This window comes from Camelus ferus, chromosome 18, assembly GCF_009834535.1.
Source record: "Camelus ferus isolate YT-003-E chromosome 18, BCGSAC_Cfer_1.0, whole genome shotgun sequence".
Taxonomy (NCBI): Eukaryota; Metazoa; Chordata; class Mammalia; order Artiodactyla; family Camelidae; genus Camelus; species Camelus ferus.
This window is the reverse complement of record NC_045713.1, coordinates 2,323,845-2,349,917: the sequence shown is the minus strand read 5'-3', so window position 1 is coordinate 2,349,917 and position 26,073 is coordinate 2,323,845. Positions and strand designations below refer to the sequence as shown.

Sequence of the window (26,073 nt, the reverse complement as noted above, 5' to 3'; positions counted from 1 at the left end):
GAGGGGAGAGTACCTCACCATCTTTTGGGAAGTTCTTTATTTTCTTTTTAAGAGCTGGAGCTTACCGTGGGTGGCTGCCACTCATACAGTACATCTGTGGCATATTTGTTGTTGGTTTAATTTTTTTTTTCCTTTCTCTCTCTGTCCTTTCACTGTTTTTCCCTGTATTAAAATCTAACCTTTTTCCAGGTCATATTGCTCAGGTAGATTAGCCTTTGTCACAGGCAAGGGCTCAGGCTCCTAATATTGAGAGTAACTGTGTGCCCTTCCCTGAACTAAATCCTTTCACAAAACTTACCTCACTGATTTCTTACAACAACCCCCTGGAACGGAAGTATAAATTTGGAGAAGGGACTGGCACCTTTTCAACAGGTCACTGTGTGTATAAGCTTATTTTCTACTATAGATTTCTAAGTATTTTGTCTGGTTTTAAACTATTCTAGGAGGTGGTATTTCTTGTGGCAAGCTACTTCACAGTAAAAGAGACCTTATTACTATTTTTTTTAAACTAATAGGTACTCAATTCTTTCTGGTGAAAGAAAATACTAATTAGTTGCTTGCTTTTCTTGATACTTTATCTTGAAGGTGACGAATAGTGCATTATTTCCTCTGTCATTATTTCCTTTCATTATTCTAAGCACATTTGCAAATTGTCCTCTCCCATTCCCCACTCCACCCTGTAGAGGTTTGTTTATGCTACAAAGGGTATGCTAATGAATGGGACTGTTAGATTTGCTTCTTAAGTAAATCTCAACTGTAATTAGAGTACTGTACATTCTTAAGTAGCCCCCTTCTCACCTCCTCTGGGCCAAGCTGGGCCTCCACACAGTTCATCCTTAAAATTTCAGGATTCAGACCTGACTGATGACTACCCCTCAAGGAGCAGTATAACAGACACATGCACACACGCAGTACCCTCACTGCATCCTGAAATTTCGAAAGATTTTGGGTGAATGTGAAGATCAGTCAAAGTAAACTCTTCTCTGAAAAGTCTCTTTGTAAAGAGAAGGGGCAGTTTCTTGGAACTATCATACTCTGAGACCTGCAGTCTTGTCCTTCTCTCTCCAAGTATGTCAGTGAGCACAGTTATCTTTTTGCACATCCAAACTGGAAATACAGTATATTTCAGTTTTTAACTGAGTTTATGATTGTAGGGGAGACCCAAATCAAAGTGTGTCCTTTGAAATTTAACTATAACTATAAAAATCTGGTGTAATAGGAACCACATCTTTTAAGTCCAGAGTTTTGAAAGCGATCTTTTATACCTGAATTACATACAATTGTGCATTATGAGTTCTGTATTACTATAGAACTGTGTTACTCTAGGGCCTGTCCCAGATTGTAAGCACTAGGTAAGAACTGTGTGTTTTAAACTTTTCCTTGTGCTGTTCCTTGCCTCTTGGGTGGGCTCACAATAGGGTTATTAATTGTGATGTTTTCAATTAGGGCTGTTAGTGATGGGTGTCAGTTTCACTTCAGGGCAGTGGGTAACCTCTGTTTACTGTTTACAGATAAATATCACCTTAGCATTCCTGTAGATTTTTATATCAGCTGCCCATATTTCACCTGTACTCTTACTTCATTTAGTATGGTGTACCTGGGATTAAGGACACTGAAAAATATGTATGCTCAGGCTGATTTAGAAATTACATTGTTGAAATACAGCCCATATGGCCATTGTAAAATGGTTAGTGCTGCATATAATTGCCTTCCCAATGATGTGCTTTGTTATTACTTCCATCTTCCAAGAAGCATTCCTGTAGCATGCTGACAGCAATGGAATCATTAGAAAACATATGGATATGCAAAGGCATTAAATTGTCTTTAAAGATTAGATTACAGTGTTAGAGGATGGGTCACCACACTTTCAGTCAATAACTCTTGCTTAGTTCAGCACTGCTAGGCTGGATGATAGAGATTTGCAAAGTCCTGTTTACTTGTTTGCTGAGTATATTTCATATCTTTCTTGTAATTTTGAGAAAGTCTTCAGCTGTGCATAAGATCTCATCACAATATTGTAGTTAGCTGGCTTTTCTGGGGTTTTTCTCCCAACTGTTCATGCCTTGTGCACAGTTCTTCTCTAAGATATGATACTCCCTCTATGTGTGTTTTCCTGAATGTAAGTCTAAAGCAGGCTGAGACAGGAGGTCATTTAGATGTAAAAAGAGACTAAGTCATGGAATCAGGAAGTCGCCAGGTGGGTGCCATGTTGCCCGAATTTATGTTCTCCAGTGTATAACATCTGTCTCCATGTGGGTCCACTTACCACCTTAGAAGCAGTGAGAATTTTGCAGCCTAGGGATTCATTGGTAAATCTTAGAGGCCCAGGGACCATGTAAAAAGACATGGAAAGAGATCTCTGCTTCCCACAACCCCTCTACCCTGTGTGTGTGCGTGTGTGTGTGTGTGTTTGGCCATCTGGACATGCCTATTGTTTGGTTGTAGATATTTTAGGGATTCACCAGTTCTAAGACATGGTATGCTTTGAATTTTCAGGGTACTTTGTGTAGCTGCCAGTGAATAATAAGTGAAATCACAGAGTGGAAAGTCATTTATCAAATTGAATGTTTCTCTTTGGAGTCTAGCAGAAATAACATGAACTTGGAAACTTTCTGAGCAGTAAGTGACTTTAGAGATCATTTGGAGGGTGGTTTTGAGGCACCTCAGGGGATGCTGAGAAGGGAGGCCCTGACCTCATTCACCAGAACTCCACCTTAACCTGTTTTATATATTAAGGGTAAGATTCTCTTTGGGGAGAAAAAGGTATCTGAATTCTTCTTCTGTTTAATCTTTCAGTCAAGAAATAATTATTAGTTGCTTCTGTGTGCCAGGCAGGCACTGTTCTAGGCATAAGGGATGCTATAGTGAATAAGAGAATTAGATATCTGCTCTAATGGGGTTTATATTCCAGCAGGGGCAGGGCCATGATGTAAGTCATAAACAGAAACATAATGTGTTGAGTAGAGACAGGGTTTTTAAAAGTAGGTTAAGGATATGATAGTGAATTAGAATCTGTTATGTTGATGCAGATTTGCAGTTTTATAGAAGTGGTTTAGGTGAGGCCTCTTTGAGAAAGTGATATTTGAGCAGAAACGTGAAGGAAGTGAGGGAGCAAGCAAGGAGGATAGCCAGGGGCAGAACATTCAAGGGGAGGGGAGAGCAAGGGTGAAGGCTTTGAGGGAGGAGTGACTTGATATGTGAGTAACTGTAGGAGGTGATGATGGCTAAAAAGGAGTGAATGAGGAGGAAAGGGGCAGAAATGGGGGAGAGGGACTCCAGGAACTTTGACTTTTAAACCCAAGTGATTTGAGAAGTTTAAAAACAGCTGAGAACAACTGTCCAAAGCCTTCATTTCCCAACTGATGAAGTCTTTGAACTTTCCCCAAATCATCCACCTGGTGTTAGAGCAAAACCAGATCTGAAACTCTGTCATATTCCTTTATGGGAGCCTCCCATTTTACCTTGCTGCCAACATTCCAGGCCTTAGGAGCTATGGAGTATCTTTTTTGAGACCAGAAGATTTGTTTCTCCTCTCCTGTTTATGTGGATATGGTTCTCCCAAAAGACATGCTTCAAGAATATACAGAATTCCAGTACTCAGTCACTACAAATTTGAACTAGCTCTGTCCTTCAGTGCCAGAATCAACCACTGTTTTGGTAATAATTCTAATAACTACAGCAACAACAGCGATAATGACGGCTAACACTTACCGAAGGCTCACTGCATTTGATCGTCACTGAACCCAGAGCATTATCATATTCAGCCCTCACAACAACCCTGTAAAGTAGGTAACATTATTATCGTCATTTTAGAGATGATGAAACTGAGGTTCAGAGAAGTTAAATGGTCATGTCGCTAGAAAGTTGTAGAGCCAGAATTTGAGCCCAGACTGTCTAATTTCAGGGCCTGTACTGCCCCCCTGATGAAGAGGAGAGAGGTGGGTTTGTCTCTGGATTAATTTTCTCGTTGGAATATGCTCTCCCTACCCCATTTTAATAAGATGGTTCTAGAGCTGAGCCGTAGGTGTAATGCTGTCTTGTCACAACACACTTTGGTGTCTGCAAATGTTTGATTATATGAAGGATTTCACAGCCAGTCTGTCTTAGTCCTGGCAACTCTTCTGATTTTAGGTGGATTGTTGGTTAAGCAGATACCTTTTGGTCTTTCTGAACTGTATTTAACGGGAACACTTTTCAAGACCTGTACTGTGAAGTATATTACAGAATTCAGACTGGTGTTTTCAAGTCAGCAAACCCAAAAGGATTGGTCTTGATTTTTTTTCTCCCCAGTGGAGTAAAAGCCCCAGACACCATCAGTGCCAAAACTCCTTGGAATGTAAAATCAGCTTTTTACTAGTTGGGCTTTTTGAGGACCACAGCTTGCTTTAAAACACACTGGTATAAAAAATATGTGTATATGTGTATATAGGGCTATACAATGTTATATAAATATGGAATGGTGTAAAGCATAATGTAACCAACACCCCCCACCCGCTTTAACAAACCTCAGCCCTTGACCATACGTTTCTTAATACTGGGCTATTTTCAGTGTGTATTGTCTGAGGAGGAAGCAAGACAACTGTAAGCCTTAGAGCAGGGGATTCTCAAACCTAGCTGCACATTAGAATCCCCTGGGGAACTTTAAAAAAGTCACCATATCCATGCTAGGGTGGAGGGAGCTCCCACCCTATCAGCAGAACTTTTAAAAGCACCCCATGGGACTGGGTTGTGCAGTCACGGTACAGAGCCTCTTCTGAAGGAGGATGTGTCAGTTTTTCTTCAGTGGGTTTTCTCAGATGTCCAGTACCAACCCATGTATTTGGAGAGCTGTACTCCTAAGCTTAATTTTTCATTTTCTCTGTCAAACTTTAATGTGGTCTGCTCTCTAAGATTTTGAAGAGTAATGTCCCGGGACGCTACTCTCCCTCCATAACTGAGAAAAACTTGAGATAACATTTATGTATTTGTTAAAAAGCATTTTAGAGATTAGGAAGGAGGCAATAGAAATTCAGAAAGGTTTAGAAAGACTGAGAAATTCAGAGGTGTTGGGAGCTTCTGTTGGAAATGTTTGGGATGAGCTGAAAGTTGTTACAAAATTACCATAGAAGTCAGTGAGGACATAGGGTTTCATCTTGAAAAGCTGGAGTTGCACAGACCTTTAGAGGAAGGCTCTGAGCTGTTGGATGATAGTTGAGGACTTTTTTGGCCTGACTCACAGCTTTATCAGTAAGATGCAGGGTAAGATGTGCGTGACCACCAGACTGGCCAGTTCTCTCTGGATACATCTGAGATGGTGACATCCTTCAGAAGTACTGTCAATTCTTTTTTTTTTTTTAATTTTCTTTGTTGGAGGAGGTAATCTGGTTTATTTGTTTGCTTCTTTGTTTATTCTTAGAGGAGGTACTCGGGATTGAACCCGGGACCACATGCATGCTAAGCGTGTGTTCTACCACTTGAGCTATACCCTCCGCCTGTACTGTCAATTCTTAATTACGCAGGGCCTGATTTTCTGCTGTGGGCCTTAGTTCCTTGGGGTACTCACTCCCCTCCTGCCCACTCTTCCATTCATTTTGATGTCATACTGTTTGGTATGTCTAACAGAGAAAAAGGTGTGATGGGGCTGTGAAAGTTCTAGGGGACCCATTAGGCAAAGTGGTTTTCCCTCATTTTGCTTAAATTAAGTTTTTAGGTTCTGAGGATTTTTTTAATAGTTAAGTTTTTTAAAATTGAAATATAGGCAGTTTATAATGTGTCAATTTCTAGTGTACAACATACTGTTTCAGTCATACATATGCTTCTGAAGATTTTGATTACAAATGCTTTCACGAATGTATTTCTTCAAGGGAGATTTAAGTGTTGGGGCGCTGAAGTTTGCAGGGACTTTTATAATCAGTTGAATTTTATTAACAACTTAACATGATGGGAACGAAATAGATGTACAGCTTAAGGTTCAAGTTTAGAGAAGATGCTGGGGAAATAATGATACTCAATTCTCTTTCTGCTTCAAGTGGAATCCCCTAATCCACCTGTGTGCTCATAAATTTGAGGGAAAGGAAAGCAGAAAAGGAAAGATTATTTCTAGGACTCTATACTGGGCCAGGCTATCAGGCTACTTTCACTGGGAAGACTTAATCAGAAGTGAAGCTTAAGTCTGTCACAGTCTTCACGGCAGTCAGGGGATTGGGCACTGATGAATACTACTGGATCCCCAAATAGAGGGAATGCATTAGACATGATGCTTAGAGTCAGTCAGTAAAATAGATCGTGAGAAGAAAATGTCAAGTTTGAGTGAAAAAAAAGTACTGAAAAAGAAATTTTACAGCTTTTGGGTTATGTGGAGGAAGAAACCAGTGGTTGGTATGATTTCCTTCCTGGATCATCATCTTCACCAGGTATGGTTGTTGACTAAAGAAGGAAAACTAAATTCTATCATGTAAAAAAACTCTTTATACTGTAAGCTCTTTAAAAAGAATTGTTTATGATAGTAAAGCAAATAAATTTTTTTCCTTCAGCTTTTGGATTACTAAAGTAGACTGACTTTTTGACTTAAGTGTGTGAAGGGGTGGGTGGGAAATGAGATTTTTTGTTGTTGTTGTTGTTATTGTTGTTCAGAGGGTAGAGCACTTTCTCTTTCCTAGGTTAGGCTTTCCTGGTGGGTTCAGACATCTGTGGGTCCTTGGGGACTGTGTGTCTAGGTAAATAGAGATTATAGTACTTGTGTACCAGCCCAAATCAACAGGTTTTGGAATAGGGCAGAGATTTCTGAGGGTTCACGGAAGTGAACCAGTTTTGCACCAAAACTCATGTAGAGATACGAGATCTTTTTGTTTCTCCTTTGATTAGAAAGGACATGAAGGTACTTAATTGTTCATCAATTTTATCTCCACCACTAGCTTAGTATTGATGTATTCAATAATTGTAATGAGAACTAGTAAAATTTACTGAGTGCTTGCTATGTGCCAGGTATTGTTCTAATTGCTTAAATCAATTCATGTAATCCTCACACACTGGTCCTGTGAGGTAGGCGCTGCTTGGATCTCTATTTTGTAGGAGAGGAAACAGCTAGAGTTTACACCCAAGGTCACACAGTGTGTAAGTGGCAAACCCTATACATTCTGACCTCAGAGCCTGACTTGAACCACTGCACCGTAGAACAAATCAATGCTTAAGAGTTTTATACTGATACTGTTTTAATCGGGCTTTTTACCCATTCTTAATCCCTCCTCACTTCTGTGCATGTTTTCAGAGGTGATGTTACACTCCTTAGGCTGTCTCCTTATTACAGATGAGAAAACAGAGATCTAGAAAATTATGTTAGGTAGCTGAACTGTAGGACCTAGTGAGTTTAGTGGTAGGACAGTGATGTGGAACCCAAGTTTCCTAATATATAGGTCACTGCTTTTCCCACTGCACTGTACTGCTTCCATTAATTTTTTTAAACTGAACTAAAAATTTATAAATTTGTGTCACTCCTGTGGATGAACTAAATTAAAATAGGTAAGGACTGTGTGATTTTGCCCTAGGGAGTAGGGTGGTAGGCATTTTAGAAAGTAACATTTGCCTGTGGGGTTATCTGACCTACTCCCGAGGACATCTTTCTAGTATTTGGTAGGTTTACTTAAAAGTGGAAAGTATTTAGAGGAAATATAAGAGCCGTCTTCATACTTGGATTTTGCATGATTTGAAGATTTCTGAAAGGGCAAGTGTGTTGTTTTTTTTTAATTTTTTCTTTTCTTTTTTTAGATTTAAATTGGAGGTTAAATTTAAAAAAATCTAAATGAGAGGGGGAAAAGGCCTAAAATGCAAGCCTCGTTTAGCTACATTTCCTTGTCCGGCAAATAGGACTCTAAATGAGGGTGGAAAGAACCACCTTGATTCTTGGGGTTTGGCTTTTTGTTTTTGTTTGTTTTTTCTTTTGGTCCTGTGATTCCTTTTGTTGTAACCTCTTTCCTTGGCTAATGCTTTGTTTAAAAACAAGTGCTCTGGTATTCTAAAACAAATTATCCAGCAGGCTCCCTGATTGTGCTCTCAGATAAAAGACTCCGGGGTAGTACTCTTTCTATCTTTGAATTGCAGTTGCCTTTGCATGCCCAAAAGCAAAATTCAGCTTACTGTAGAGCTTGCAACCCAGATTAATGTGGTTATCTAAAAGTAGAGGATATAAATTTGAAAGGGGAAATGTGGATTGGGTTTAACCCTTCAAAGCCCTCTAATGGGAAACTTATAATGGGTAGTAGAGTTTTGTCTGGGGTGAGAAACTGGGCTTCAGTTTGTTTTTGAGTTTTTTTGCTGAATGACTTTGGTTGTGTCATTAACATCTGGAAATCTAAAAACTCAACGACACAGTAATGATAATGGTGAGAATAGGGGCAGGCTCCCAGACTGTGCAGTGGAGAAAGCTCATGTTTAGATTTTGCCAATGACCCTGAATCCCACGTAGCCACAAACTAGTGATTTGATTTCACAGTTTCTATTCTTAAATTTGCAGGATGAGCTTCCCAGTAGGAGTAACTTAGTGATTATAATATGCCAGCTTCCTTTTAGGGGAAATACTGTAATAGTGAGAAAAATATTCATGAAAGCTTTAGCAAAGTATTTTTTGTAATTGTTAAGAACAGCTTTTCAGTTATGAAAGCTTCTGCAAAACTTTTCCAAATAATAACACTTTGTCACCCATGTTGGTTTAAGAGAATCTGGATTGATGGTTTCAGATGGTTGCAGCTCACTTTATTCTTGCCTTGTGTGGTGGTTTCCAAACTCGGTTGCACATCTGCACCCCCAGGGTGGCTTGTTAAACATACAGATTCCTAGGCTCTATCCTCAAGCTACTAAAAGTTAATCCCTGCTGTGTGGCTCTGGTACATTTTTATTTTCACTGGCTTCCCAGGAGTTCTTTTATAGCAAGCCCTGGTACAGAGATTTTGGAATCACTATTTTAGAAAAATATTCTTGAGTCTTTTCTTGGGGTGGCAGTAATGATGGTTAGTTTAAAATAATTTCTAAGGACTAAACCCTTTCTGAAAATAAACATTCATGCACCGTATGTATTGTGAAGTAGCACACATCCTGAAGTAAGTGTAGTGTACAGTGTGGTGGTGAATTCTCAAAAAGGGATCACCCAGGTAACCAGGACCAAGGTAAAGAAATAGAACATTGCACAAAATACCTGATTTTTTCCCCTAAATATCTGATTTTTATTACATTCCTTAGTTTTCCTCTTCCACCCCTTGTCCTCAAACGCCAAGAAATTAGGCATTAAAGTAAAGGTTGATAAAACAGTGCAATAAGGTACAAAGGTAAAAAGCATTCTGTACTGGATGCTTCTTAATCATTCTTGTTTTTATAAGTTTTTGGTGATGTTGAGTTTTTATTGTTTATATTTTGATTCAGCCTTAAATCAGTTCCTGATAGTGACTGTATTAATGCTCACAGCATACATCAAGATTAAGTTCTATCTTTTCTGAAATCTAATTTGATGGAAATATTCTCATGATAGTTTTAAAAAATGTATGAGGATGGATTACCAGCTGTGGCAGTTATGACTTTGGTAAACAAATGAATCTTGTCATTACTGCCAGGGTAGCCTAGTAAACATCTCAGTAGCTGGAAGTCTTGATCTTGGTACATGAAGAAAGGTTTCTTCTTCATTAACAAAAATAAAAGTTTTGCCCTCCTTTCTATCCTCCCCAGAATAATCTCTCCTCTGATTCGTTCCATTCAGAGCGTTTAAAGCTGAAAGTAGTGAAGTTTTCCTAAGGGTTTTTTTTTTTTTTTCCTTGTTTCCTTTTTCTGAAGAATCCTTAGATCCTTAGTGGGAGAAGTCCTAGCTGTATTACACAGCTGGCTAGGCTTGCTTGTTTTCTTTGGTAGGAGATGCTTATAGTAAAGGGACCTGGAGCAAGCCAAGTACAAGAGCTGTGCTCAGTCAAGGGAGAGAGCTGTCACAGTAGCACATCTGTACTTTCCTGGCAGGCATGGCAGGCATGGTGGGCTCTGTGGACATACAGCTGACCCCATCCCCGCCCCACCTCACAGTCCCCCATCTTCTGTCCGATCTTGGTTATCTCCAGTATCAACTGAGCAGGTGACGAGATTCCAATCACCCTTCTCTGAATGGCTTCCTGTCTTTACAAAAGTACACCAGAGGCTTATTTTGTTATAGTACACTGATTAAATAAATATTCCTGTGCGCACAAAGGAACTAAAATCTGTTATGGCACTCTCCGGTTATCTGTCCTCCAGCAGCAGAGTAACTATTGCCCATTTTCTCACCTCCTCACTCCCTTTTATTCTGTCCACTCAGAGGTGCAAGTAATAGATAAAGTATCTGACCTCTGCCTTCAGGCATGTGTGTGAAGCAGGAGGGGTGATGTCGCACACTTTGGTGCGACAAGTTGGGTAGTGCCTAAGGTGTATGGATAATAGAAGAGCTTAGGTGATTTAGATTAGAAGACTCTTGCTTTTGGATTGTCAGACCTTTGTCTCTTTCCTTTGACTCTTAGCAGAAGTGGATTCAGGAAGGTCTTTCAAATTATCTTGCCTCTTTTTAAGGAGAAAGGGTGCTTCTGGTGTTGAGTAGTTCTATGTGTCCGGTGTCAGACATGGAAGCCACAGACTCTCTGTGAGACTTGGCTCTGTTGTGTTTGTTTATTTACAAGTTCCCTTCAAAAGGCAGTGGCCAGAGGGATCCTTACCATTATTGCAGATAGCCATAGTGGACAGTGGAATGACAGGAATTCTAGCCATGGTGGTGCTGGTGTGTTTCCATTCTTTTTTGGGATGGGGGTGGGGCTGGTTAGGATGAATGTATGTAGATAAAAACCATGACTGATTTAGAAAGTGTTATTTATAATACTTTATGTGTATGCTCTCAAGCACCTCCATAATAGGGGATGAGTTGTATGCCAGGTGTAAAATGATGAATACTTCCCTCTTCATACAGGGCATTAAAAAAAGAGTCTGGGACAGGGAGGAGGGGAAGAGAAGGGGGAGAATGACTGAGAAAGGAACATAGGAAATAAGGCTTTTGGAGAAAACACTATGAATGTTACTTTAGTGTGAAGGAAGTGTCATGCAGAAAGAGTGTGACCAAAGGGAGGCGTTGAAACATTAGCAACTCCTAACATCTACGACTAATAGGGGGACCTCTGACAGAAATGAGATGAGTGCTCTTGTGTAGCTATGACTTCAAGAAAACGTGAGAAGCCTTGTATCTGTGCGGATGGCAGGGCTACCTAAGCAGGGAAAACTGTTGGAGTAGGTAAAGTGAAATCTCTTAGTGTGTCTCTTCCAACTGACTGTGGGTAATTAGTTGGAAATGACATTAACCTGAGCTTAATTGTAATTTTGCATAGTAACAATATACCAGCTGTTCACTGTATTCTTTCCTGGTGGTGCGATTTAATTATTTCTTGCTGTCTTTTAAGCTCTAATTTTCTGTTGTGTTTTCTTTTAACCCCTCCTTGCTGCCATGTCCACAGCCCCCGTGGTTTAGCAGTAGTGTCATTTCTGCTGTTTTGGCGCCCATTTGGTGCTGAGGGCTTGGGACACTTCTGGTTTTGCTGATCAGTTGGCTTTTTAAAAGGCCACATTGGAAAGTTACCAAGATGAACATGGGTGATTGCAAACCTTGTTGTGTTTTGGGCTCCTCCAAAAGGTTTTAGCTTATGATATAAATAATATGGATAATTCCAGGCCTATCAGAGGTGCTCAAAATATCAAGTGAACAAGCAGAAAGAGAAGTTAATTACTGAACAGTGATTGCTCTGATATAACCAATTATTGGATCATTAAATGTTTATTACCTTTTATATGCTCCTTTCCCCCGTAAGGGCAGTTTCTTTTTTAAGTCATTAAAACAGAAATGGGATTTACAAAAAAATTCTGCTTAAAAAATTTCCACAAGACTGAAGTATTAAAAAGGTCTTGTGTGATCTGACAGCTGAATAGCCTGTTTTCCTTTGGTCTGTTGAATTAGTAATTAATGAAATGTATTGCCTGAGCAGAGAAAATAAGATTAGTTTTGCTTAGAAAGAAAACAAAAGCAAAACATTAACCCCTAAATGCAGGTTAATATTAAAGTGCAATATAAGAAGTATAAAACGAGTAGAACTCCTTTAATTCTCTGTGGTAACACTCATTTAATTAATTCATTCATCCCGTTCTTGAGCACCAGCATTATGTTTAGAGGGACTGGGGTTATGTAAATACAGAGGGGGCAAGGGGCTCTGTCCTCTTAAGGATTCTGGGTTAGCAGAGCAGTTAAACCAGATGCTTTAGTAACCATTATTGAAACGTCAAAGCAGTAAGGTTAATGGGCACAGGTACATTTCTGTGGGGCAGGGGTGGTGGTTATGAAGAGAGAATTTACTTTTGGAGGCCAAGGTATCCTGTGGATTAAGAGCAGGGAGAGGGTGGTTATGAAGAGAAATCTTGCTCTTGGAGGTCGTGTTGTCCTGTGAATTAACAGCAGGTTCTCTGGAGCCCCATCACTTGAATTCATATCCCAGCCTTGCCACTTACCAGCTTTGTGTCCTTTTGCCTCAGTTTCCTTATTTGTAAAAGGGAAAAACAGTAACACAGGGTTGTTGTGAGGATTAAATGAGTTATTAAGTGCTAAGACAGTGTCTAGCACATATTGAACATCTTAGGTGGTGGTGTCATTTTTGTGGGATAATGCACCAGAGAATTCTTTCTTAGGGAAAATGGTAATTTAATTGGATGCTGAGGAACGGAAAGATGTTTCAGGCATTTCTTGTATTGTCATGTGTAACCACAGACTTAATTTATAATGCCTACAGTAATGTGTGCTTATGTAGCACCATTGTCAAAAGATTACAAAGGGCATTTACAACTGTTTATTCTCAGAACAGCCTTCTGAAGTAAGAAGACTGTTTATGCACATTCTGCTGAGGTGTGAAATGCTGCAAAGAGCACGGCAAGCCAGTGACTGTTCTTTAATTGAGGTGTGCATGGGGCCTGGGTTTATTATGGATAAATTAGATCAGTGGAGAGAGGGAAATTTTTACTCTTTTTAAAACTTTAATTCATAGTTTAAAAAACTTGTTTTGGGGGACAACTGTGTTGTGGTAAATGAATTATAAAGATGTTTTCTTTAGTCTTTAACAATAGTGAAACTTGTATGTTTCTGAAAGTACCAGATCACAGACAGTTGAATTTAGAGGAAGTTTATAATTACAGTGATAATAATGAATATTTATTGAGCACTTACTGTGTTCCAGGCACTATTACTAACTGTCATAACTCTGAGGTTGTCACTCTTAATTATCCCCAATTTACAGATGAGGCACTGAAATGACCAGTCATCTCCCTGAAGTCATGCTGCAGTGTAGATCTGAGGCCCAAGCTCTTACTCATGTTTGCTTTCAGTTGTATAAACCATTTCATTTTGTTGTGTATGTTTTACAACAGCCCTTTGAGAAAGTTTATTAGCTCCATATTTTAGGGAGAGAGGGAAATGGTATATGAGAAGCTAATGGTGCATCATGGTGAGCTTAGTTTGAACTGAAAATTTGGAGATGGCTATTTGATGCTCTTGCATTATTCTAAGCAAGGCACTTTACTTCTGGGCCTAAAAATGAGAAGATGATACTCTGTTCCATGGACTCACACAGGGTTAGAGTTTGGAGGAAAACTGGAGTCTGTACAACTCTTTGAGTCCAAGTAATTTTTGTGTAGTTTGTACTTAGACTTATATAGAGATCTTGGACCCACCACTTACAGATGTTTCACCTTACCTAACTTGTCTGAACATATTTTATTATTTGTAACATGACATTCTAGTTCTAACTCTCCTTAGGTAATATAATAATATTGTAAGGTAATAGTATACCTACTGTCAATGTACAGTAGGTAAGTGGCATTCTTCTTAATTGGTATAAAACCAGAAGTCACACAGAAAGCTGGGCTGGGGCTGGAACTCCAGCCTTTTGACTCCCCTCAGTCCTAGTTCCTAGTTCTCTCTAGCATACATGCCATGTGGTTGGGGATAAGGATGATGCTATCATAATGAGATATTCTCTGACTTACTGTAAATTACAGTCTTGGTTCTTTCTCTGGACTCATGAGGTTGTCATCTGCATGAAATGTAGTGACTCCAGTAAGGAATCTGTTGTTTTCATGAAGTAGGGCCGTGGGTAGTAGACTGTGAAGCAACACAGGGCAGGGGACCTGCTGTCTGCAGTTTATACTGTGCAGGCAGCTGGGGTACCTGGCACATAGTCCAGGATCCCAGCATCATTTATTGTGTGAAGGAAGGAAGGACTGAACAATCTCACTGAGTTGTAGAAAATAGAAATGAGAAGGGGAACAGGATTTTAAAAATTTCACTTTTGTAGGAAAGAGGAAATTGAGGCACCTGATCAGGCAGGTTAAGGCTAGTCTCTTAATCACCAGATCCTACAAATTGGATATAATTTATACCCTTGAAGGTGTTGCATGGCAGTCCCCTTCTGTTAAGAATATATTTGTATTGTGGAACAAAATTTTATGCAGGTCTAAAATTTCTTCTGAATTAGAGCATATTTATTCCTATTTTGTGGTTTGAGTCTGTGGAGTCAAAACTTGTCAGGAAGGTTTAGCAAAACTGTGCTTCTCATGATGTGGAGATCTCACTGGCAGCTGTGCTAAATAAACCCCTTGCTGTAAACTAGCCACGAGTAAACGTCTGGTTGTGAATCATAGCATGACCTTTCAGGGAAAACAAAACAAACAAACCACCAAACACACTAATCAGATTTTTTTTTAGTATCAGGATTGTAAACTCTAACACTTACCAGTTTGTCAGACCCACTTGGAGCAGTTGAGACAACTTCCTTTCTCTGCTTCTGTTTGTGTAACACACGGATGTTAACAGCATATTAGGGGGAAAAAATTAATAAGGCTTTTCTTCCACTGAGTTAAGGTACATCCATGGTTTCCTAATCATCGTGGAACTTTATACAAATACAGATTACTGAGAGTCATTCAAGACCTATTGAATCTGAGTCTCTCAGAGGTTGGGACCTAGGAATCTCTTCTGAAGAGCACTCAGAGTGATTATATGATTAATCAGATTTGGAAACCACTAAGAGAACTATGCTATTGTATTTTTCATCCATCCATCTGTTCTTACCCATTTATCCATGTCTTGAGTAGATGAGAATTGGTTATTCATGAAGCAGTGATTCTTTTAAGAAATGAACATAGAAACCAGAATTAGAACATAATCTCTGCCCCATGGGGTTCAGAGTCTGGGTTAAATTTTTTAACTTTGGGTTGAGCTTTAAAGGATTCACAAATGTCCCAAAAGTCATGGGCAGAAGATTTTGTGTACACACGTTTTTCTAGCTTTCATCAGATTCTCTAAGGGGTCAGTGACCCATAAAAGGTTAAGAACCAAGGTCTAGCGCTTGTATAGCTGTTCTAAAAACAGTGGCAGAGGGCAGTGTTTCTTTTGCCACCTACCATGTTTTTGACATTTGAGAGTCAATAGCAGTTTGAGAATTGCACCTGTTTTCTGCCCCATTTAAAATGTTTAAAAAGAAGAGAAAACACTGTAACACCTGGGTGGTGGTCAGAACAAGACAAAGGGATACAGAGAGTAGCTATTTGGTGAACTGCCTCAGATTTAATGTCAAGGAGCTGCTGACAGTAAAACAGTCCAGTGGTCACTCTGATGGAAGAACCTTTTTAACCAGGATAGCATAGGCAAGGTCCACTCCAGTTTTCTTACAGTATGTAATTAGCTGAATTATAGATTACAATTTTCACCCCATGGATATGCATAAAAACTAATTGTCTTATTTTTGTTGCATTCAATCCCCAGCATGTCCATTGAATTGCTTAATTCCAAAATAATTTTACCAGCTGTACTGCTGGCTCATCCTTCCTTAGCTCCTAAAATCCCCAAGTAACACTTTTCATAACAGAATTAAATATTAGGTCCATCTTGAACTGCTGCAGAAGTTTTACTTAGCAAAATACTAGAACCTCTTATTTGTACTATTCTTATCCCTAAGGATAACTTTGTAATTCAGTTTTGTAAACATTTGTTTGTTTGGGGAGGGGAGGTAGTTAGGTTTATTTATTTTTATTTTATTTACTTAATTCTTAATGGAGGTACTGGGGTTTGAACCCAGGACCTGATGAATACTAAGCACGTGCTCTACCACTGAGCTATTCCCACCCCCGTAATTCAATTTTTTCTTTTTTTAAGTATGGAACACTTGACGTATTTACGTGTCATCTTTGCACAAGGGTCATGCTAGTGTTGTCTGTATTGTTCCAATTTTAGTATATGTGCTGCCGAAGTGAACACCCTTTAATTCAATTTTAATTAAGGTTCTTCCCTTCTCTTTTTGTGACTTTTTATGTTTCTTTGGGGAGCAAAAATTCTTCCAGTATTGCAGCTCTGATGATGCTACATTTTAGGGTTGGATAGTTTTGGAAGACGAGGGCAGTCAATGGAATTAAATATTAATGGGTAAAATTCTATATCCATTTATTTGGATATTGTTCTTTTGGGGCTAGGAGGGAGTTAGAGGCCTACTTTATTGTCACTAAAGTCTTACAAAGTCTTTTTAGGCTCTTCAAATATCTGTATCACTTATTTTGAAGTTTTATATATACTATATGCTACTTTGCATTATTCTTAAAAAATAGTGACTAAGTAGATTTTCACTTACTGGGTGGTGATTATATGTTCTAGGTCTTTACAGTCTTGCCATTATTTAGCATACTGAGTACATAATAGACACTCAGTAAATATTTGATTAATTTGATGGATTGATTACCTTTGAGTCTTGGATCCCCAAGCGACCAGAAGTAAATCTGGAATTAGAACCCAATACTTGCTTTGAAAGGTAGGAATGTAAAAATGGATTGTCAGGTCTATCCCTTAGGCTTATTCCACACTCTATTATTATTACTTTTTATGTTCCTGTACCCCTGAACCAGTTCATATTCTGTAGCTCTTTAAAATCTGAAATATGTAGAATTTCACAGTTACAAAGAAAAATTTGTGGTAGAACCACAACACTTAATTTTCACTTAAATATTAAATGAAATGAAACTTCAGAGAGGTTTTTTTTTTTTTTTTAGTTGTTGCTTTTAAAAAGAAAGAACTCACCACAAATTTGATCACTAAAAAATACCTGCTAATCAAATAGGTATCACCCTTAACCTATCCTAATCAAATACAGTCTTATCAGCTGTATTTGGGTAGAGGCAATATTGAAGGCTTTTAATGAATGGTTGACTGTTGTGAGTTACCTCAAAAATTGGGATTCTGAGGGAGAGGGATTAGGGCTTGAAGGGGTTTATGGCAAACTGTACTGAGAAGTGAATCTGGGAATGTTTCTCTTGTAGAAGAGGCAACTCAGGGTTATACATGCTGGCTACGTTAAAGTATTTACAGGGTTGATTTCAGGAAGAGGGATTTAGAGCCAAGTGGTCATTCCCACACCCATTGGAGGCACAATTTGGCATTCTGTATGAAGAGAATAGATTTCTAATAGTGCTCTCTCAGGGTCCTAAATTCAATCATTGAAGGCATTCAAACAGGCTCACTTATCATTCCCCTGGATTATCGTAGTGGGGGGTTAGCACCAGGAATTAGTGACCTTTGAGGCCTCCCCTTCCCAAAGAGACTATAATTATATGATTTTCTAGGCGAAGTGTTCTGAATAAACGTAGACATGGTTCAAAGTCCAGGTCTGTTCCTTGTAAATTCTTTTCCTTTTTAAAGAACTTGGTTTTAGAGGCTGTTTACTTAGTATTTAATCTCATGGTCATCATGTGTATTGAATTGGAACAAAACCAAGTTTATCCAGTCCCTGTATCTAGGTCTCTTCTCATAGTCTAAGCTCTTAACGGTAAGGTTATTTAAAAGTAGCATCTTGGCATTTTCCTTAGTGCCTGTGTGTTTGCAAATCAAAATGTGAATTAAGTTCAGTCATTTGGAATATGTAGGTTTTCATTTCAAGTCACTTAAGTGACATCTTTAAAGAAGATGGTCATGCTTTACTTACCATAGGGCTCCCCTAACTTTTTCCTTAAAAAAAAAAAAAAGCCAGTTTTGAGTCTGAAAAGGTATTTTGTGATGGCTGAAAATATGCCTGAGAGTAATACTATGGTCTCTCATTCACGACAGTTAGTCCTAGACTGGTGAGGCATCATTATAGTAAATGGATATTTTGTAAAAAAAATGGCTTTTGGGGAAGAGCAGGGGGTGGAGGTGTGCAGGTGGTGGTAGTCCTACCAGGAAAGCTGAAATGAATTCTTCAGCCCTGAAGTACCAGAGGGCACTGTAGATTAATGTTCTGGCCCTAATTCAGTATCCCGTCTCTTTAGACACTTGGCTCTGATTCCTTCGTCTCAGAACTGAAGTCTTAAGGATTAAGAGGAGAGAGAATGGAAATGCATCATTTTCTCTGCCAAAGGAGGTACTTAAACTGGGAAAGGAGGAGGGGAAGTTAACAAATCAAACCTTGGCAGGGAAATCTGTCATGAATCAGCAATGACTTGGAAAGCCTGTTACTGTATTTTACAAAACCAAACATTTGCCACTACCAACATTTGTCTCTTACTTACCTTTAGGATCAGCTTCAGGTTGCTCTATGGAGGGAATGAATTCTTTTTTGCCCATTTTGACAACATTAGGTAATTAATTTACAACTAGCTCAATTAGACTCTGGCCCATACAGTGTGTGCGTGGCCTTTTAAAGAGCCTTTGTTTTGACGCTAATTGAACTGGTTGTAGCAGAGACAGCCAAACAATTTACATTTATCTTTGGCAGGACACAAGGGCTCTCCCTTGGTATAGACAGCTGCATATTCTTTTCCTTCTATCAAGAGTGGTACTAAAATACTGTGTGCTTATTTTAATTTTCTAATTTAGAAAACTTTGAAAATGACAAAAGCCACATATATTATTGTAGACAAATTGGAAGATTTAGATAGATAAACAGGAAAGAAAATATCAATCACACAATCTTATTGCCACCAAGAGAATCATTTATAACCTGGTATTTGTCTTTCTATACTTTACTCCCTTTTATAAGGGAATGCATGCATCGGTTTATATATAAATTTTTTATGTGTTCTATTATAAATATGGGACTACACCATACAAATTGAATTGTAATACACTTTTTTTTCCTACTTAATAAGTTGGAAACACCTTGTCATTTCATAAAACATTGTTGTACAACATTTTAAATGGCTGCATGGCAGTCCATTGTGTGGATATACCAAAACATATGCAGCCAATCTATTATTGGACACTTAAGCCCATTTCAGGTTTTTGATATTATAACCAGCATTGTGATGTATATTCTTGTTACTACATCTTTGTTAAGTTCTTTAATTATTTGCAGCAGATAAATTCGTAGATACTGAGCTACTTGGGCAGGGGCTTGTGTGTTTTAAAAAATTTTTGATACATACTGTCAAATTGTACTTCTTAAAGGTTGCACCATTTTTTCACATTCACTTGCAATTCATGAAAGCTTCATTAAGCTTATTCTTGTATTCAAGGGAACAGTATGGAAAGTATTGACTTGGAGATGGGTTAAATCCTGATAAGTGATTTTCCTGTTGCTCCAACCCTTTAAATCTTCTGAGCCAGCTTACTTCATATAGTACAATAGAGTTTTCCTTATTTTAATAATAGTATATTATTTTGTTTTGAGAAGGTATAGAATGTAGAAACAGGTAGCTGCTTCATTAAGACAGAGGTCGTTTGTTTTTCCTCAGTGAAGATTCTGAAACAGTATTTTTCATATGAATAAGGACCAACCTAAAGAAATAGAGTAAAATCAAAACAAGTGGATAGCTTTGCTCAGTATGTGAGAAATATTTATACCTCCTTGAGGTGGCGAAGCCCATGGATGTGTTGCCTATCTAACCCATGACTAGAGGAGCAGGATAAACTCTGGCATGTCCATCAAGGGTAGCCTTGTAGAAGCCATCACAATATTTTGTCTAAATTTCTGTTATAGTAACTACTGCTTTGTTGTACAGTCTCCTCATTTGTCTAAACTGCTAGGCTAGAATTCACAACAGCTGGTGATGAATCTTTATTTTCTGTATTTGCAATACCTGAATGTTGGGCATGCAGTCAGACAAATAGCAGGTACTCATTGCTGATTGAATGAATAAACGGATAGACTAGATAGACTAGATATGCAGGAGAGTTGAAATACAAGATCTTTCCGATCATCTGGGATCCCTGAACCCCAACTTTATAGCTGAGGAAACTGATGCTTAGAAAGATTAAGTGATGTCTTGCTCAAGAGCAAGCTAATGATCCGGGCAGAAGTTGGAGTTCTCTTATCAGTGTATTTCCCAGATTCTTAATAGTACTAGGATTGTGTGTTTTCCCCAAGAGGGTACTTGGTATGATTATATTTAAAATCAGTAGTAAAATTCTCCTTTCATATATTGTACAGCTTTCCTAACTCCTCTTTTTCTTCACTAGTGAAATCAGCCTCAGTTTTGGTTAAAATTCAGCACACCCTTAGCTCACATTTCTTTCCTTTCTCTCTTTAATATTCTCACTTCTCTCAATATCATTCTCAGTAGACGTTTTAATTTACTCCCAGCAGTATTGCCATCTGGATGTCAAAATGCATTGAATTGACCTCTTATCTGAGATCCAAGTGAAGGTCTCATCTGCCCCAGAGGGATTTAGCCAGGAATTGAGGCAGGTAAAGCAGTCTTTTCCCAAGGCCCAGGTGCTGCCTGGCTGCCAGCCCATACTTTGATTCACGGATGGGGTGCAGGTGTGCCTTGTTTTCCTGTTAGAAAGCAGCTTCTGAATATAGTTTCTGTTTGAAATTTTTCAGTTTGCCAGTGCAAAATAATGCCTGGAGCAAAAGTTGATTTTAGGGTAAACTGGATAAAAGGGGGATTAAAGAGTTAAAAAAAAAACATTTCTGTGTTTACATTTTTTTCATGTGACTTTAGCCTTTTCCCCATCTTAGTAAATTATTGTGGAGTTTTATTAAAATCATTAAGTTCTGGAAAGTAGACACTATGTTAGTTAGACCAGCATGGGATACTGTACTCTTAGGTTCCATAATATTTCATACTACATCCCTTTATTGTATGTTAAATGATAGGAAAGTATAATAAAATGTACCTTGAGAGTACTTATCTATTTTATGTCCTGTAACATTCAGTACTTGATGCAAATGTAGCAGATCTTGACTCAGAAATGGAACAAAACTGGTAATAGTCCAAGAGAAGGACATCAAGCTCTTTGTTTATGGCATGAGTTTAGCAAAGTCATAGAATTTGAGACCTAAGTGGCCTTTATAATATCTAATCCAGCTCTTTATTTTAGTATATGGGGAAGGAATTAGCCACTGGTTCAGGATCATTGAGTAGGTTAAAGAGACAGCTGTGGGCTGAACCTAGGACTTAATGCCCACTCTGCTGTGTTTTTTATTTTCTGAACATAGTTTAAGCATTTAGTCTAATCTCTCTTTAAAAGAGCATACTACTTGATGTTTTGTTAGCTTGAAACCTGTTGTGGTGCCTAAGGGCACCCGAAGGCTACCATGTTGTTAATTTTTCCTGGTTGCCCAGGTCATTCAGTACTTTTCTGAGAGTAGGTTTGGATATGACTGGAATGAAAGGTGTGTTGCGACAGTGCCTAGGGAATTGTCTCTGATGAAATGACTTGTTACCTTTGTAAGAAAGCAGTGAAAAGACAGTAAAGAGACTGTTATTTCAATGAACCATTGATGCTGGATGGAGAGAAGTCCCACATGGCAGATGGTCAGAGCCCTTGGCAGCTGCATTGCTGTCTTTGCCCTCTCTTGCAGCCTTGGATATTTGGGAGCCTTTGGTTCTTAATCCTAACCTGTATTCCTAGATTCACTGTATGATCTTGGTCAAGCACTTCACCTCTTCAACCTCAGTTTCCTCTCAGGAGATTCAAGGGGGCTAAAGTAGATGATTTCTAAGGCAACTTGCAGATCTTGAATAATTATTCTGAAAATGAGTATCTTTACAGAAGTTTATCCGCATGATCAAATAACCAAACGTGTATTGCCAGCAGTCCATTTTACTACTGTTTTTATTTATTTTCATGGAAATTTGGAAAATGTCTACAGACTTTACTGTGATCAAGCTGCTAGCAGTTATTTACAGAACATCCACCAGGTGCTTGGGGGCTATAAAAGAAATAGTGTCTAGCCTCAAGGAGACCAAAAAGACTTCTTTATTTCCCAGGCTGGGGATGGAGGGCATTCTTCCTCCACTGGATTTAAGCTCCGTGAGTGCAGGGCCTTTGTCCCTCTTTTATAGTGCAGGGCTCAGTAAATATTGGCCGCATGAATGAAACAATGAATCCACTTGTCAATCTTGCTTGTATTTTACTGAAGATGTCCCACTGAGATTTATTGTTTTCCTCAACCTGTAAATGCTATTAATTTGAATAAGTTTCCCAGGAAGTTTTCCTCACCTTCCATAGAAGAATGAGAGCAAGATGTTCTGAGGCTAAATGAAAAGACCCATAAATGCCACATTCCTTTCTTGGAAATTCACTTTACTATCAGCATGTTGAAAGTATTTGATGTCTGCCTTAAAATAACTTTGTTTAACCCAACATTTTCCAAACTGATTGAACTCTAATCTTATCCATTCCACTCCGTCATGAAACAGTTGTTAACATCCTGTAGAACTTTGACCTGTGAAAGAGAAAGGTTGGTGTAAAGAGTAAAAATACGAAATAAAAAGGAGCAACATTAGTTACGAATAATTAGTTCAACACTGGCAGAGCATATATGTTAAGCACTGCTTGTGACAGCCCTGTGTGAAATCATGTTAGACTTGTAGGGGTTTTTGTTGTTTTGTTCTGTTTTTTATTTTCCTTTTAAAAATGACTATGTGCTTCATTGGAGATTTAAGATTAGATGGTAGAGAGATTAAAGAAAGTAGTAAGTGACCTAATAGTTATTTTACAGTTACGGAAGTTGAATGGTGGAGTTTTAACTTGTGTCAAGGGCTGCCCTGCCAGGTATTGCAGGGAAATAATGATGAAAAGAGTCTGTGCCTGCTCCTTCAGGAGCTGACTATCCAGTGGAGGAGACAGACATGTAAACAGGTTATAGCAATTATGTGCTTAGGTGTGTGACAAACTGAAATAGGACAGAAGATGGAATGGTATTTTTTTCCCTCCAATTTAGAACAGGATTGCTGTTCATACAGTAAGCCAAAACCAAACTAACTGGAACCCCCCCTAGATCTCCCAGACAAAATTCTCATACATCAAGAGTTAAATGACTAGGCTTTTTGTATGCTTTCCCTGCTCTTGCATGATCGCATCATCTGTAATCCCATCAGAACCTTGTTTACACCTGTCATTGGCCTTATCACAGTTGTATGTGAACAACTTGAGGGCACAGCAGGGTCATCTTTGTCCCTGTAGTTCCAGAGTCTGTAGGCACAGCAGCACCTACCAGTACCAAGAGTGCATATTAGCTGTTTTATTTAGACTTGGGGCAAGGCATTGGGGCTGCAGAATTTACTCACTTCAAGTAAATTTGGTAAATAAAACTAAGTTTTATACAAAACACAGATTGGGAAGGTAGTAGTATATTAAGAGATGGCTCCTTCTGATAGCATTTTTTCCCTGAATGCATGGATATGACATAAATCTACAGAATTCAAAAACATTTTTGTAGGAACTCAACAATTCTAGGTCATGATTGTGTTTTTATTTCACATGAGTGTTTTGTAGTCATTAGTTTTTGTAGGACCTTTCTCTTATATCTTGTACTTCATCTGGAATATCCTAGAGTAAGTTCAGTTTGGTGTTCTATTTCCCACTAGAGGCTGTGTTTGAGGCCCAAGGTCGAGGTGTTGATTGATGACATTTCCCTTTAAAGTATTTGTATCCATCCATCTGCAATTTGGGGCAGAGTGATTCCCAGTATGGTACAGTGGAAATAACTAAATGGAAGTCAGCCTGACTTGGTTTTGAAGTTCGTTTTCTTTGTAACCTTGGGCAAGTTACTTAATCTTCCAATAACTGAGGAGGTTAGACCAGAATTAGCAAAGTAGTCTCTTTTAATGCTGACATTCCATGATTCTCTGGGGGAGGATTCACTTCCATGGAAGGTTTAAAAGTGGATACATTTTTAGGTTAAGTGGCTTTGTTCATTTACTTTTTTTGCCATTTAACCCATTTTGGAGCAATAAGACTTCCTGTCATAGAGTAAAACCAAATTACCTAGAACTCTTCAAAAGCTGCAGTTCTGATCCTATTTTTTTATTTTGAGGAGAATTTAAAAATGACAGGAAACCAATCTTGTCTATATCCATAAATCAGGACAAATACATCCCATTTTTCTATGTACAGAGTACACAGAAACATATTCAGTGAGGTGCTGCAAATTTTAACTGAGAAGAAAATAATTTGGTTGTGTTTGCCATCCTAAATCTAGGAAGAATCGTAGTTGATTAGGGATACATTTTAAGTATTTTCATCTAGAGTTGAGACAAGAAGTTGCCTTGGTGGAAAGGCCTTATGTATAGGATGTTGGCTCCCCCAGTTTTATGATTAAGGTACTGGGTGTCCTCGAATATGTTGCTGAATCTTTCTGAATTTCAGTGTCCTCAATGGTTAGTTTCGATATCATTCTGATTACTAACAGCTCTGTGATTAGACAGTTCTAGGCATTTATATCAGGCTCTTTCCTGTTCATTTCCTTGAAAAATAACAATTATCTCCACACCTCCTCCACACAATCCCCGAATCCTAGACAGTTGTTGATTTGTGAGGGAAAGGAATATTTTAAAACACCAGACGGTACATTCAAGAAAATTATCTTTTATTAGTTACCTCTTGTTATATAACACTATTACCAATACTATCACAAACTTTAATTTTTTGTGGCTTAAAATAACATATATTTATTATTAATCTCACAGTTTCTGTGGGTTAGGATTCACAGCTTAGCTGAGTCCTTTGCAAGGGTGCAGTCAAGATGTTGGCCAGGGCTGGAGTCTCATCTGGAAGTTTGCCTGGGGAAGGATCCACTACCAAAATCACTCAGGTTGTTGGTGGAATTGATTTCCTTGCAGCTGTAGGATTGAGGGCCTTATTTCCTTGCTGGCTTGGGGCTCCCTCTTCCTAGAAGCTGCCTACAGTGCTTGTCATGTGAGGTTCCCCCCACATGGCTGTCATAGCCAGCAGGAGAGAGAACAAGGCATCGTCTGTAATGTCATCATATATCATGTACTCGTAATCATGTACCTCTGCCCTTTGCTGTATCCTACAGGTTAGAAGCAAGTCACAGGTTCCTCTCACACTCAAAAGTGTGTGTGTATGTGTCTATGTGTGTTTATCTGAGAATGCTTCAATCTAATTCTAAAATTTGAATTTAATCATTACATCTATGTATTGTTTCACAGTGAATTTTTCAGTAAAAACTCCAGACATTTGTCTTCTTTTATATTACACTGACATATATTAAAAAAAAAGAAATTCCTCCTTAACTTCCAAGGCATGAAAGTCAAAGAATTTTCCTTTCTCTATATTCCATAACATAACTGCTGTTATCCAGGCTCAGGAGTAATTTTATATAAAAGAGTAAGCTTTTTAAAATCAAATGACCCCTGTAGAACAAAAGGATTCTGGGACACTAGCTGTGCCAGTCAGAGAGAAAACAATAGTGGAGGGGAGAAAAGGCAGTAAGACTATATAAAGTCCTTCCAACACAAAGTACCTGGGGGGAAAGGGAGGGCGCCTGTTTGAGAGGGGCAGTCATACATGGGCATAGACACCAGGAGGTGAGGATCATGGTGTCACCTTAGGAATCTTTCAGCCACACGTATAAAAGAAACCATATTCAAACATTTTTGTTTGTATTTTCTCCTGGATCTGTGCTTAAACATCTTATTCCATGGTAGTGCCTCAATAAACATTGATTAAGAATCTTGCTCAGTTAAAGCTTTGGGCCCACTGTTTTTGTACCGTGCCCTTGCTTTTTTGAGTCTACACATATTGGTAAAAGCAAGGTTTAAGGCCTCTTTATTTTTCTGCATCCTTGCCTAGCACTG

At 38.6% G+C, this 26,073-nt stretch overlaps 1 protein-coding gene and 1 non-coding gene across 2 annotated transcripts in view; one reads left to right on the top strand and one right to left on the bottom strand.

Annotated features, from left to right (window-relative positions):
- Positions 1–26,073, top strand: part of AUTS2 (activator of transcription and developmental regulator AUTS2) — a 1,021,658-nt gene that overhangs the window by 13,412 nt on the left and 982,173 nt on the right.
- LOC116657685 lies at positions 16,212–16,318 on the bottom strand. The gene has a single exon (XR_004312881.1). It is a non-coding gene; the product is annotated as a U6 spliceosomal RNA (small nuclear RNA).